General features: G+C 35.6%; 1 protein-coding gene across 21 annotated transcripts in view; it reads left to right on the top strand.

Moving 5' to 3' along the window:
* SOX5 (SRY-box transcription factor 5) overlaps positions 1-14,780 on the top strand; it is a 1,155,824-nt gene that overhangs the window by 992,918 nt on the left and 148,126 nt on the right. The window contains exon 1 of one of the 21 annotated variants that reach the window (XM_049885162.1): positions 4,531-4,542. The exons of the other annotated variants lie outside the window; for them this stretch is intronic. The gene's annotated coding sequence lies outside the window, so the exon portion shown is untranslated. Of the gene's footprint in view, positions 1-4,530; positions 4,543-14,780 lie in introns of those variants that run through there. 21 annotated transcript variants of the gene reach the window in all.

The following is a 14,780-nucleotide window of genomic DNA, read 5'->3' as shown; positions in this document are numbered from 1 at the left end:
CTTAAGGAACCCTAGTGACACAGCACAGTGGTTAAGTGCTTGGCTGCTAACCAAAAGGTTGGTGGTTCAAATTCACCAGCCACTCGGCAGGAGAAAGATCTGGCAGTCTGCTACTGTGAAGATTATAGCCTTGGAAACCCTATGGGGCAGTTCTACTCTGTCCTATACTGTCACTATGTGTAAGAATCGACTTGATGACAATAGGTTTTTGTTCTGTTTTGTTTTTCCTTCATGTGTTTGTTAAATTTTTGGTTGTGAGTTCATACTTGGCTGAACTTAATCTGTGGGAAACCTGGATTAGCAACGCTTGGTTACTAGACTAGATTATTCTGTCAGATTCCAGGAGACGATACAAACCAGGGACCACTTATCTTTAATTTTGTTGCTTGGGGTTTCACTGACAATATAGAAGTTTTAATTTTAACTCAAGATTCAAATGAGATAATGTATGTGGTTGAATTATAAACATATATTATTATCATTAACATTTCACAGTAGTAGGATGTAAACTCCATGAAGTCCCAGATTTTAATGTACTTTGTTTACTGTAGTATTTCAAATACCTAGAAAAATGGCTGGTCCGTTCTAGGCACTCAATACATATTTGTTAAGTGACTCATCATCATCACCATCATCATAATCAATGGCTCTCTATCAAATCTATGATAGAAACAGACAGGTATCCTGTTATATTTTTATTATTAATTGCTGTCAAGTTGATTCCAACTCACGGCAACCTAGTGTGTTAGAGTAGAACTGCTCCAGAGGGTTTTCTTGGCTGTAATCTTAATGGAAGGAGATCGCCATGCCTTTCCTTCACAGTACTCCTGGGTGGGTTCAAACCACCTACCCTTAGGTTAGCAGTCAAGTGCAGAAGGTTTGTGCCACCAAGGGACTTTATCCTGATATGTTACCCTTAGTTGCAAGATTTCCTTTTAAGCTCTTTTCTTCCCAGTGGCATATTCCCTTTGATTGTCATGGCTTAGTGGAGGAGTCATAGGTGCAGCTTTGTAGGGACGTAAGGCTTGGATTCCCGATGCTGTTAACTACATTTGCCCTCAAGGTAACTGTCATTTTTCTACTTACTTTCAATTTACTAGTTCTCCCCTTCCTTCACCTGTAAATTTCTTGGAGGTTCTACATCACAAAGTATGTTGGTTGTTACGTGTCTAGGATCTATTTCTATAGAAGCAGGAGAGATTTCTAGGTTATCTCACCTTTAGTACTATTTTCATCATACTTTTAAAAAATCCTATTTTTTGAAGTAATTATTTTTAATCTATGTCACTCAGTTTTTATAATTTTTCCTATTTTTATGCAATTATAATTTATTTTGATATGCTAAGATGTATTTATAAGTATTACATCTTTTACTTGAGCAACGGTAAAACATAATGTTTAAGAGCCTAGTTTGTATAACTGGGTTTCCTGGGACTGAATTTCACCTCTGTCACTTACTACGTGTCTGACCTTAGGCAGACAGATGTCTCTGTTTCTTCATCTAAATGGGAGTGATGGAAGTGTCTCATAGGGTTTTGAATGATTGAGTTTGAATGATTGAAAGTAGAATGTGCAAAAGTCCACAAGAAAAGAAAAAAATTCATCATCAGAGAAGTTTAGGGAAGCAAAGCAAGTATTAACATTAACAAACACCTATCAAAATTCTTCAGATAAAGGGGCCTCCACCCCCATTGTCATTGAGTCGATTTTGACCTATAGCGACCCTATGGGACAGAGGAGAACTGCCCCATAGTGTTTCTAAGGCTGTAATCTTTATGGAAACAGATTGCCACATCTTTCTTCCTCTCATGGAGAAGCTGGTGGGTTCCAGCTGCTGACCTTTTGCTTAGCAGCTGAGGGCTTAACCACTGCACCGCCAGGACTCCTTAGATAAAGGGCCCGTTTAAAAAAAAAAAAGTCACCGTCAATTCCAACTCATAGTGACCCTATAGGACAAAGTAGAGCTGTCCCACCGGGTTTCCATGGAGCTGCCGGTAGATTTGAACTGCCGACCATTTGGTTAGCAGCCAAACGCTTAACCAGTGCACCACCAGGGCCCCTGATAAAGGGCCGGGGGATGGAAATTATTTATTTAGTCAGTCCCTGTTCTCATTTCATTCAATAAAGCATCCATACAAAATTAGCTTGTCACAATTTCAATGACTTAAAGTAAAATTCTTTGTAAAGCAGTCTATAAAGACAGTGCAAAATACCTCTGGTATTTTATAATTCATCTTTATTTAAATATCATCATTATGTGTAGGAAGGTTACAGTGCTTTTTGCTGGAAAGTATCAGGTAAATTAGCAAAGTAGTAAAATTAGCAGTACTTTGCATAGATTGTTGCAGGAAATGCACAACTCCCTGTTATTGGAAATTTTTATAGTTGTGTGTTTTGTAATACTTCTTTTTCACTCCCAGTTGCTATTGAGTCGGTTTCGACTCATAGCAACCCTATAGAACAGAGTAGAACTGCCCTATAGGGTTTTCAAGGAGCAGCTGGTGGATTTGAACTGCCGACCTTTAGGTTAGCAGCTGAGCTCTTAACCACTGCACCACCAGGGCTCCCCTTTGTCACTAGAGGATTCATTATATAAAGGACACTGTGTTCAATGGGTTGTCCAGTTACAAAAATATTTCACCTTTTAGCTCAAGAAACAGCTACCATGTCCTTTTTGGTAATTTCTCACATTTTATTTTCAGTGGCAAATGTTCTAGTGAGTGGCTTACTGCTAGAGTGTCTTCAGTATAGCTGCGTTAGGTAAGCATCTGAGTGTCCTGTTCCAACAGAGACTGAGAGGCAGCATACATTATTACTCAAAGAACACGGACTTTTCACTTGCTAGGAAGGAATCTAGCCATTAGCTTTCCCCATATAAGGTTGCATTTAGAGGAGCTGTTTGAATTATTTTTGTTTTCAGGAATGTTGCCCTAAGGCTTTTCTTCCCTCCAGTTTGCCATTTTTTATCACCCACTCACTATACTGTTTGCAACTTACAAATAAACAAACAAAAATCACCAAACACTACCCATGCACACCAATTCATTCCATGTAATTAATCAAAATTTGCAGTTTTATCATGAGTGACATTTGACTGCAGCTCCTGGGTCATTTCATTAAGGAAGCATCAGAATTTTTATTTCTCTTTATCTCCTGAGGAATTATGAAGTTCACAAAACCTAACTGTTAGCGTAGTCAGCTCTAAAACCAGGCCTGATAAAGGATTATAAAGGATTAGGTGGGAAAAATTTTTTTTGTTATTTGCCATGGTTCAGGGCATTACTTTGAGGACAAATTATGATTCCTGAATGAAAGTAAAATAAAGTTCCATTATATAAAAACAATGTTTTAATAAACTAGTTACTATTATTAGCCGGGAAATCTTGGTGGTGTAGTGGTTAAGAGTTTGGCTGCTAACCAAAAGGTCGGCAGTTCATATCCACCAGGGATTCCTTGGAAACCCTGTGGGGCAGTTCTTCTTTGCCCTATAGGGTTGCTATGAATCGGGATTGATGGCAATAGGTTTGGCTTTTTTATTATTAGCAAAAACAAAAGCTAAGACATGATTAGACTTTCCTAATAGTGAGTATCTTTTAAAATAATCGATTGACATATATTAAGCATCTACTACATTATAGGGACTGATCTGGGTATCACTGATAGCAGTATGAGTTAGCTATGCTCCTGAAGGCAGCTTAGCTATAAAGACAGACACAAGTAATTTCAACCTAATGTGATATTTTTATGGAATACAGACAGGAGACATTGCTTCTTGAACACAGTAGGTACATTTTTGCTTTAGATTTTAGCATCTCCTCTTCCTTTTGTCTGGAATGCTTTCCTTCAGAAAACTGAGGTTTATTGTCTCACATCCTCCAAGTCTTTACTCAAATGTCACCATATCATTTATTCCACATTTAAACTTGCAGCCTCCACAGAAACGTTCTTTTTCCTCTTCCTGTGTTTTCTTTTTTTCCGTAACACTTGTCTGTTTTATTCATTGCAGTATCCCCAGAGACTACAAGGGTACCTACCACAGAGTGGGCACTCAATAAATGAGTGAATATATTTTACTTGGAGAGTTTGGATAGTCTTCATAAAGCAAGTTACATTTGAGGAAAAAATAGTTCTTTAGTCTTAATTGGGTGACGTTCTGAGCTAAACTGATAGCCTCAAATTTGAGGACAGGAAGAATAACGTAAGATCTCCTGACCTGGAAGAACCATAAATCGGGTGAGTAAACTAGCACAAACAGGAAATAGAAAACATTGAAAGATTTCACAATCCAATGCTAGTTGCATAGAATAAATACTAGTGATGTAAAAATTTCAGAAAGGAATAAACTAATAAAGGTCAAAGTAATTGGAGATAATTTGAGGAAACTGAAGTAAATGTCAGTATTACATACTTTTTAATAAAAAACGGTTGGAGTGAAAAATGTACATTTTATTTTCAATTTTTCTGTAGTCATAAATCAAAGAACATTTTCCCCATTTTCTTCCAGTTATACGCAACAATGGCCCACAATTTAAGACCTTTAAGGTAGGACCTATCACAGGATGGTAGTCCCATGTTAAATATCCTTCTGTTATATGCTAGGCAGTGTGCTGGTCAGTTGCATTTATATTTTTAGATCAACTTTCAGATTATTAATCTGTACACATGTATAAAACTTCAAAAATATTTTGTACAGAAAGCAAATCAAAATTAAAATGTAATAAGATGAAAATTAAAAATATCACCCTTGCTATAAAAATCTCTTAAAACCTGATAGAATTTTATCTTTTAAAGATCATTTAAATGTGATTGATTTTTATGATGAGAAAACATATGAATTTATTTCGTCTGAATATTTTTATCCTTTTTTCTTAAGTAAATCTGTTTTTTTATTTCAGAAAATGATATACATATGTTTTGTTTTATAATGTACTAAAAAGGATAAAATAATTAAGTTCTAGTCTTATTCCTTTGGCTAGAGCCCTGGTGGCGCAGTGGTTAAGAGCTATGACTGCAAACCAAAAGATCGGCAGTTCGAATCCACCAGCCGCTCCTTGGAAACCCGATGGGGCAGTTCTAATAGCTATGTGATCATGCGTAAGCCCTCAAACCTATTTGTTTACCTATTAGTTGTCCTCATTAATAAAATTGAAGATGACAATTCCTGATCTTCTGGTTGCCAAGGGGCTAGATAAAGTGTAAATGAATTAATCTATGTACAATTAATTTATAAAATACGAATGTATGACTATTCTAAAGCACACTCAATTCCGCTTCAGGCATTAGTGAAGTTATATATTTTCTAAGGTGTTCTGTTTTTTTGTTATTTTTTTATTTATTTATTTTTGCTGTGGTTATTTCTTTTGTTGAGGTATAATTCATGTACCTTAAATTCATCCTTTTAAAGTGGATAATTCAGTATTTAGTATATTCACAGTTTTGAACCCTCACCACTATTCTAAAACATTTTAATCACTTCCCCAGAAACTTCCATACCCTTTAGCAATCACTTCCAATTCCTCTCTCCCCACAAAATGACACTTTTTTTAGGTAAAAATTTTTTAAAGAACCTATGTTAAGCTGAGTCTGTAATATATGAGAACAAAATCATGAATAAACTTATAAGCCATTGAACGAAGCTTCATTAAACAGAAATCAAGTAGTGAATTTTATTAAGTTTTTTAATCATATACTCCTGATAAATATAATTGAAAAACTTCATTTTATTTAATGTTGACCATTATATGTTATGTCCTCTTTCACTTGCTTGTAAATGACAATCGACATAGCAATGCATGATGTAAAATAAGATTGTATTAGTGTTTGCAAAACCTGATTCTGTTCATGTGAACAGACAACCATGCATAGTCATATGAACCATGCTGTTTTGTTGTTAAGACGCCAAGTAACACAAATCGCCACACGCATTTGGGAAAAAATAGAGTTTCATCATAAAGAAACTGGTTTTTATCAAGAAACAGCTGTGGAAAATACTGCCTTTAAGAAATAGATGATTCATAAATCTTAAATAATGAATCAAGTTTGAGATATTTTAATCATTTCTTTTCAAAATTATTTTATTCGGCTCAAAACTACCCTTGGCAAAGAAAATAGCTGTGTTTCTCCTACACTGTCGCATTTTTTTTTTTTTTTTAATTTAACACTACTGTGTTTTTGCCACCCTTAAGTTTCTATGATTATCAACTTTTTAATATGGAATTTTTTTCCCCTGAAGTCATCAAATGCAGTTATTTTAAGCATATTATATTTAATATAAACCTCATTATTTTAATTGAAATTTGACCTTAATATTATTAAAATGGTGCTTTATAAGAATGTAATGCTTAAGAGTTAAAAATAAGTAAACAGGAATTATTGGACAAGAAGAATATTTAAGTCAGACCAGCATAATATTAAGAATGAAATCTCATAGCCTTCAGATGGCAGAGGTCTTAATTCTGCATCGTTTGAAAGTGGCTGTATCCTGGTGCCAACAGAGAACACATCATGTAAAAGTTAAAATGCAGTAGTGAAATGAGCCATTGAAAGGAAGAGTCAGTGACCATATAATATTTCAGTTTCTATTATATCTGGTAGCAATCTGGTTAAATAGAAATGACAGTTGCCCTGAAGGAAATAAAGTGGAGGTATTATTGTAGTAGTAGTTTGGAAAGAAAATTGCATTGTGCCTTGACTGGATTATTTCTCTATCCTTGCAAACTCTCTTCACCTCTCTGTGGTCTGCTTCTTGCCTTCTTTATACAAATTGAGTTTGTACCATCTAAACTCATAGGGCCCAGGGGCCCTTTGGTGACAGGGAGGAAGAGGAAAAGGGGAATTAGAAAAAGAAAATGTGACAGGCAGTTTTGAAAAGAAAAGCAATTTTCCTTGTGGGTCTGTTCCTAAATAGGAGTTCTTCAGTGCAATATTTTGCTTCTGCTGAGCAGTCAGTCAGAATCAAGTGCACGCTTGTGCTGTTCTGTGGGGCTTGGCACTGACAGGTTTTACTTAGGAGGGGTGGGAACACAGGAGGATAGGATGAGGGGAAGTTAGTATTTTGGCCATATCAGCCCTGGAGGCAGAGTCAGCACTTGCGATGGGACAAAAGTATTTGTAGTCATCAGATAACTTTGCAGTCAGTTTCAATAGCATCACTCTTTTTTTTTTTTTTTTTTTTGGCAGCCAAGCTCTTAGTAGAACCATCTGTCTTTCTATTAGTATTTTTGAGGCCTGTTTTGAAGCCACTTTGCTTGGCAAAGTCACTTTCATCCTTGGAAACGATTTTTAAAAAAAGTTCCGTGGCTTTTTGCCGAAGAAGAGTACTATGTAAAAAATCCACACATGGCTGTTCATTTTTGTTCTAAAAGAATATGGTTACTTTGTCTTTGTCTTGAATCAAATGAAATTAGAGGTGATACAGCTCCAGTGTGACTGTTAGAAAGTGAAAGGCAGGGATTGCAATTTTAGCAATGTTTCTATGTTCCTACCTCTCTCAATGAGATTTCCTTTAGTCTTCCTAGTAGATTAATTGTAAGATAAATTGACTCCTGTATTCTTCATTTTATGTAGTTCTTTTTCCTTCTAAAGACCACTGCATTGGGTAGGATAAACTGACAAATCTACTTTATTTTACATGAAATGAAAAATAACAGACTATTAGTGGTCATTGAATATCCCATGTCTTTTTTGCTAACGGTGGAAAGTCAGCTTTGTTATTCTGGCTTAACTCCAGTTTGGATAATTATATCCTGCCTACCTAAACCCCTCTTGCATTCTCATTTAGATATTATATTCTTCATTTTCTCAGAAACTGCTGTGTAGTATTGCTATGTGCTTCTAAACAGCTGCTATGCTCCCTGCTGAAGGTGGCTGAATTTTATTTGTAGGTGAACTGATCCCTAAAGATGGTGTGTACTTGAACACTACAGCACTCATCAGACTAAACTCTTGAGGAAAGTTTGCAAAAGTTTTATATTTTACAGTTTATTTGTAATCGTGCCAACTTAAATCGTGGAGCTTTCTTTCATTTTAATATTTGTGTATGTAGTTTTAACAGATCTCTCACAATAACTTCCTGTTGTTGGTGCTTTCATACTGATTCTAGTAAGACATGTTCTTTTAAATCATGGATTCCCTCCAGTTCTTTGATTCCTGTATTTCTCCCTGTCTAGCAATGCCTTCCAGGCCTCTCTTCCTGTTCTAAAGCCTAAAGCCCATGGTTAATCAAAAGAAATTTATTTCTTCATAATGTATCCTTGCTGAAATTTTGCCACTTCCTCCTCTTCCGTAAGTTGAAGGCTGGAATCCACCTTCTCTTATCCTATCCTCGACCACAGTGACTGGGCCTTCTTTGAGAAAACTCACAGAAAAAAGGAAGGCTGACAGCATCATAATTCATATGGTCTCACCTAGGGACTCAGCATTTTCTTTCACTCTTTTTAATTGTCCACAGTTTACTTTCTCTTTCATTCCTCACAATGACCATCCCAAACTTCCTTACCTTTGCTCAACTCCCGTCCTTAGTGTCATTCTCTCTCATTTTTAGGATATGACCTTGCCATGCTCATTGAGAAAATTTCTTCTATCAGGCCTGATTTTCCTTACCCTCTCATTTTCCTGTTTATAAAACATGCATCTGTTTCCATCCATTCATATAGTCCCTGAGTGGTGCGATCAGTTAAGTGCTTGACTACTAGGCAAATAGTTGGAGGTTCAGACCCACCCGGAAGCACCTCAGAAGACAGGCCTGGTGATCTGCTTCTGAAAGGTCACAGCCTTGAAAATCCTTTAGAACAGTTCTACTCTGCACACATGGGGTCAAAATGAGTCATAATCAACTCAATGCCAACTAACAACAACAGCCATCTATTAACATAGCTCCATTCCACAGGGCCCAGAAGAAGAGATGTCATGTTCAAAACTAACCTTTCTACCCCTGACTTGCACTTTCAGTCTCCTCTGGAATTTTGGTGTACAAATAGTTTCTCTCTTTCCTATATTTAAAACATTCAATCTCCATTTGCATCTTTTATCCAATAAATATGCTCAAAACTCTGCTACCTAAAGAAAGCCTTTCCTTCATCTGGCATCCTTGTGCGGGTGCTATCAAATGTCTCACCTCACTTCTCATTCAACCTCTAAAGAATAGTCTACATTTGCTAAATATCAATTTCCTTGCCTATTATTCAGTCCTCAACCTACTCCAAAATGATTTCTACTTCCATTCTAATGCTATTGATGCCTTTAGATTCATTACTACCTTCTAACTGACAATTCCAAGAGTCATAATTTTTGTTTCTAAAATACTCTTTCTGCCACATTTTTCACTATTAGACACTCCTTCAATCTGGAAATTTCCTTGGTTTTTATAACACTGTGCTCTCATGATTTTCTTTCTTCTTGTCTTTCCTCACCGCTCACCTATTCCTTTTCCTCTTCCTCCACCTATTATTAAATTGTTTTATAACTCAGATGATTTTCAGCTAATTCTTCTCCTGACCCTTCAACTCTCTCTAGATTGCCTAATTCACTCTAATCAGCTAATGACTCCCAAAACCATAGCCTCTAAAGATTTCACTGCATAGCTTCATACTGGAGTATCCATCTACTAGTAAGATATCTCCGGTGGAATATTCTTTACGCACCTCAAACACATTGTGATCAAAACTATATCTTTCCAAGAATACTATTATTCCCCCGTGCCTTTTTTTTTTTTTTTGATGTGCTTGACACCACTATAAAGACAGTCACATAAACTAGACACCTGAGAGTTATCTTTTATTCTGCCATTTTGTTTACTTCCAAGTTCTGTGAATTTCTTTCTTTTTTTTTTTTTACTTAGATATTTCTTGGCTTTTTGTCCCTTACCCATATCTCAACTCTTACATGAAGCCATCCTAAATTATTGCCTATCTGATTGTATTCAAGTCTACCCGAGGTGCCTTCGAAGAAAGGCCTGGGGATCTACTTCCCAAAAATCAGCGGTTGAAAACCCTGTGGAGCACAGGTCTGCTCTGAAACACATGGGTTCACCATGAGTCAGAATTGATTCCATGGCAACTGGTTGTAGTGGTGGTGGTAGTTGACTGTATTAGCCTCTTGCCCGATGTCTGTACTTAACCTCTCAAATATTTTCTCCACATAGTCACCCGAGTATATTTTACCTTCCTACTTAAAATCGGAAACCCTGGTGGCGTAGTGGTTAAGTGCTGTGGCTGTCAGCCAAAGGGCTGGCAGTTCAAATCTGACTGATGCTCCTTGGAAAATCTATGGGGCAGTTCTACTCTGTCTTATAGGGTCGCTATGAGTTGGAATCGACTCGACGGCACTGGGTGGGCTACTTAAAATCCCTCAGTAGTTACCCAGAGCCTACAGGGGAAATCTCAAGTTTTTTACCCCAGTCTACCACCGGTTCCCTCTTATATTTTATGCTCTTTTAGACTGCTGGTGGTATCCCACTAATGTCATGTTATTTCTTGCCCCTGTTCATTTGCTCATGACTCCTCTGCTTAGAATTCTTTTCTCACACCCCCACCCCTTTGCCTGTCTAATATACACTTACCTATTCAGACCTTACACCTGCTGCAACTACCTCCAGGAAGCCTTCTTTGACTTCTCCTGGCTGTGTTAGGAGTCTCTCTTCTGTCCTTCCAAAGTATCCTATACAAGTCTCTATCATTCAGTTAGCGGCAGTGTATTATCATTATCTATTCACTTCCCCACCAGGCTCTGAGAACTTCTAGAGAGCAGGCATTGTATGTGAGCTCATCTTTGTATCCCTAGTTACCACAAAAAGTGTCTGGCACATAAAAAAAAAAAAAAAAACTGCTTAACAAATGATGATGGAATGAATAAATTAGCAAATAGGCTCATGTAAATAGAAGCCAGATTAATAATCTTAAACATCTACTTGATATATAAGTTTCAGTAAGCAACTGAAGGGCTTTACAATAGAATATTTACATAAAATAAAAAATCTGTTTGACCATGAATTATGGATGGGGGTTTACTTATTCTTTTACAAGTGCGATGATGTGGTTGCTTTCTTTTGGATTAGGTTTTTAGAGAACAAGACTGCAGGCAGTATCTATGTGGTAGAACTATAAATATTGTGTATTAAAACTAACAATAGCAATATTTCATTTTAAAGTTTAAAAAATATGAAACTAGCCTCTTAAATTTAGTATAAGTTATTTTAACTTGTGATTAAGATGTCTCCCACTAAAAAATTTAAAATTCTGTGATAAAAATATTTTATCAAACTTAAAAATTACAAATTCATACATTTTTCACCTCAGTAGTTTAAGGGAAATTTCATGACTTAAGTGAAAAGAGATAAAATCAATAGGGACTAGAATTTGAAAATATTCAAAACTAGTAAACATACAGAATCAATTACTGGCCCTATAACAAATCAGTTTTATAATCTGTCTAAAAAACACTGCGCCGTTTTGATATGATATGTCCTTTTCTCCCAAAGAGTTGAGCAGCAATAAAATGAAAATTAATTTATAGCAACAATATTTTACATTCATTTTGCATACATTTTGGATTTTATTTATAGTGTTTATCCTGAATATTAGTACAGTGCTTTACAATATATTCTATTATAGTCTAAAGAAAACTCATCATTGGGACTGTGAAATTAGGTTTATTTTCCATTTTGGTTCCTTTTTATTTCCCTCTTTTTATATTTTTCCCTGAGTAGTGAAAAAGTCAGGAGGTATTCCAATGCTGACTTTGTTTTTACCTAAATGTGGAATATTGAACAATTTATTTGGCCATGTGGGATCTTGTTTCCTTATCAACACACATTGCCTGTGTTGGCCCGGATGATTTCTATGATCTTTTTTAGCTTTAAAATTCTATGTTATCTTATATATGTGTATCTTGAAAAAAAAAAATAGTAAAACAAATTGTAATACTAAAATAAAATAAAAAATACATTTTAATAATTTACTCCATAGTAAGATAAAAGTTTGTGGTAATAAGTTTAGAATACATAAATTTAATGAAAGCCCCAGAATTCATTGCTTTTTATTCTTTAAAACACTAAATTTTTACCTAAAAAATTATTATAAACTGTAAGAGTAAAAATGAATTATCTGGATAAGAATTACCCTACACAAGTAGTTACCCTATGTACAAGCAACAACCAGTTAAACAACGTAATCTAGAAAACATTCCCTTTACAATGCCAATAACATACATTATTAAAAAAACACTAGAAATAAAATTACCAAGTAAACTGTTAGCATTATATGAAGCAAAGACTTCAATAAATTGAAAGACATAATCTGCTATTGGTCATCAAGCTGTCAACATATTCAGTTCAAAAAGAAATTTCATATTCTAAAATTCATGTGGAAAAATAAATGTAAAAAAATGTATTGGAAATTTTTGTGAAAGAACATAATGATAGGATACTAGACTTTCCTATTATCAAATCATATTACAAAACTATAAAGATTAAAACACCGTGATATTAATTAGACTATGATAGACAGGCATACCTGTCCATTACAAAAGGGTTGCATAAATTTCTAATATTTCTGGATTACTTTTCTGTCTCTTCATGCATGAATCATCTTAAAAGTTATAGATATATAAGCTAGACCCTCTTTGCCATACTTTAAGAATAGGAACGCAAAACAACCGGTACTTCATCTTTCCATTCTTCTCAGGGGAATACTGGATTCCTTTGTGGTCATTAGGTACTGGTTTTTTGTTCGTTTGTTTTGTCCACAGGCCTTTTGTGACCATTTGGAGTTAATGCATGAAGATTTAACTAGAATGATGGGACTATATGATTTGTTATGTTTTGGGATTTATGAATTATCACTATATATAATAGTTTCAAGTCCTGCACCAAGCCCTAAAGATACAATGGTAACTAAATTATACAATCAAAAAACCAAACTCAGTGCCATCGAGTCAATTCCAACTCATAGCAACCCTGTAGGACAGAGTAGAACTGATTATAGTCCTTCCTAAATAAGCTCATAGGTCATGGGGAGACTCAATGTCACATAAGTAACAATTATTCAACCGTGTTAGCTTTGTGAGACTAAAATGGCGTTAGCGTTATAAGGTTAAAAGAATCAACAGCTCTTTCTGTCTGAAAGGTCTGAAATTCTACGTTACTCTGTATATGTGGATCTTGAAAAAAATTAGTGAAACAAATCGTAATACTAAAACAAAATGCAAAACTAGCAAATATATAGAATGAATTACTAACCCTATAACAAATCGATTTTAGAATTTGCCTAAAAGATGCTACACTGTTTTAATATAATACATCCTTCTCTCTCAAATAGATCAATTTCAGCATCAGTGAACTGAAAATAAGTTGTTAGCACTCTAAGAAGTGCTTTACAGGCAGACATATGTGCATCTCGAAAGGCTTTAAAGAAGGAGTAGAATTTTGCAGGAAGAGAAGGAAAAGAAATACGACCCAAAACAGAGGAGAAAATACTGTAAACATATTCAAGCATGACATATTCAAGCATGGGAGAATACAGAATATGTCAGAAACTCTCATAGTCCATTGGGGCAGAGTATAGGATATGTGAAGGAGGGCAGCAGAAATGTCTGGAAAGATAGACCGGAAATATATTATAAAGAGTCTTGAACACCATGCTGAGGGATTTGGTCATTATTTTCCAGGTAATAGCAAACCATCAAAAGTTTTTAAAGAAGCAGGGAATATAAAAAACAAATACAAAAGTCATTTAGAAGGAATTCTGTGAGGAACATAGCTTAATATCTGGTTTTATCTTTGTGGCACCAGAACCCTTAGTAGTCAGGCAGACGCTCCCTTTCAACTATTTATATACCTGGAGGAGCTTTGTAACTCAGGGTAAAGCACTCTGGGAAAGCAGAAAGATTTGTTGACAGGTACTGACTGAAACCCTTCTTTAAAACAGTACTTCTAAAACCTGCCTGCACATTATAATCGTCAGAGGAGCTTTAAAAAATGCTGATAGCTGGGTAGCTGATAGCTGGCTCTCACCCCTAGAGAGTTTCTGATTTAATTGGCCTGGGAAGAAACCTGGGTATTGGGATCTTCTAGAATGCCAGGTGATTCCAATATATATTCAAGTTTGAGAACTAGGTACCGTACTAAAGCAAGAACCTATTGTTTCTGCAATTCGCAGACTCGTTTTGTCCGCATTTTAAAGTATCAGAAATTTGAATGTCTCTTATAACCCTTGTATGCATTTAACTTGAGGTTCCTTACCTCTGTGCTCCAAAACACTCTTATTAAACTTATGGTATATCTTATAACCAATGGCATCTTAGGAGAAATTGTGCTATATAAAATATAATACTTCCGTACAAACAATGAAGTATAAATGATATATAGTAGCTGGTGATAACCCTAACCAGTGTAACTCATAGTTAGTTTGTTATTCTGGTCTGCATTCCCTTCTCATATTGAACTGGCCCCTGTGTTAGTTTGCATTGGGATAGCTGCCTCTTGTTTTAGGCCATTTCGTTTTACATACTTGCTCAATATGCAATCTGTAATTTTTTAAATCTTTAATCCATCATATTCAGTTGGTTCCTAAAAAAGGCTTATCTTTATTTTTCCCAGTATGCTCCAGAGATGCTGGCTGTATGGGTATAAACTTTCAGCTCTAACATTAAGACACTGGCTTTTTGTTTGCCTTTTTGTCATTGTACTGTAGTTAAGAGCTACGGTGAGCTACGGCTGCTGACCAAAAGGTTGGCAGTTCGAATCCACCAGCCACTGCTTGGAAACCTATAGGGCATTTCTACTC

This window comes from Elephas maximus, chromosome 4 (genome assembly GCF_024166365.1).
Source record: "Elephas maximus indicus isolate mEleMax1 chromosome 4, mEleMax1 primary haplotype, whole genome shotgun sequence".
Classification (NCBI taxonomy): Eukaryota; Metazoa; Chordata; class Mammalia; order Proboscidea; family Elephantidae; genus Elephas; species Elephas maximus.
The sequence above is the reverse complement of the archived record's forward strand: the minus strand, read 5'-3'. Positions and strand labels throughout refer to the sequence as shown.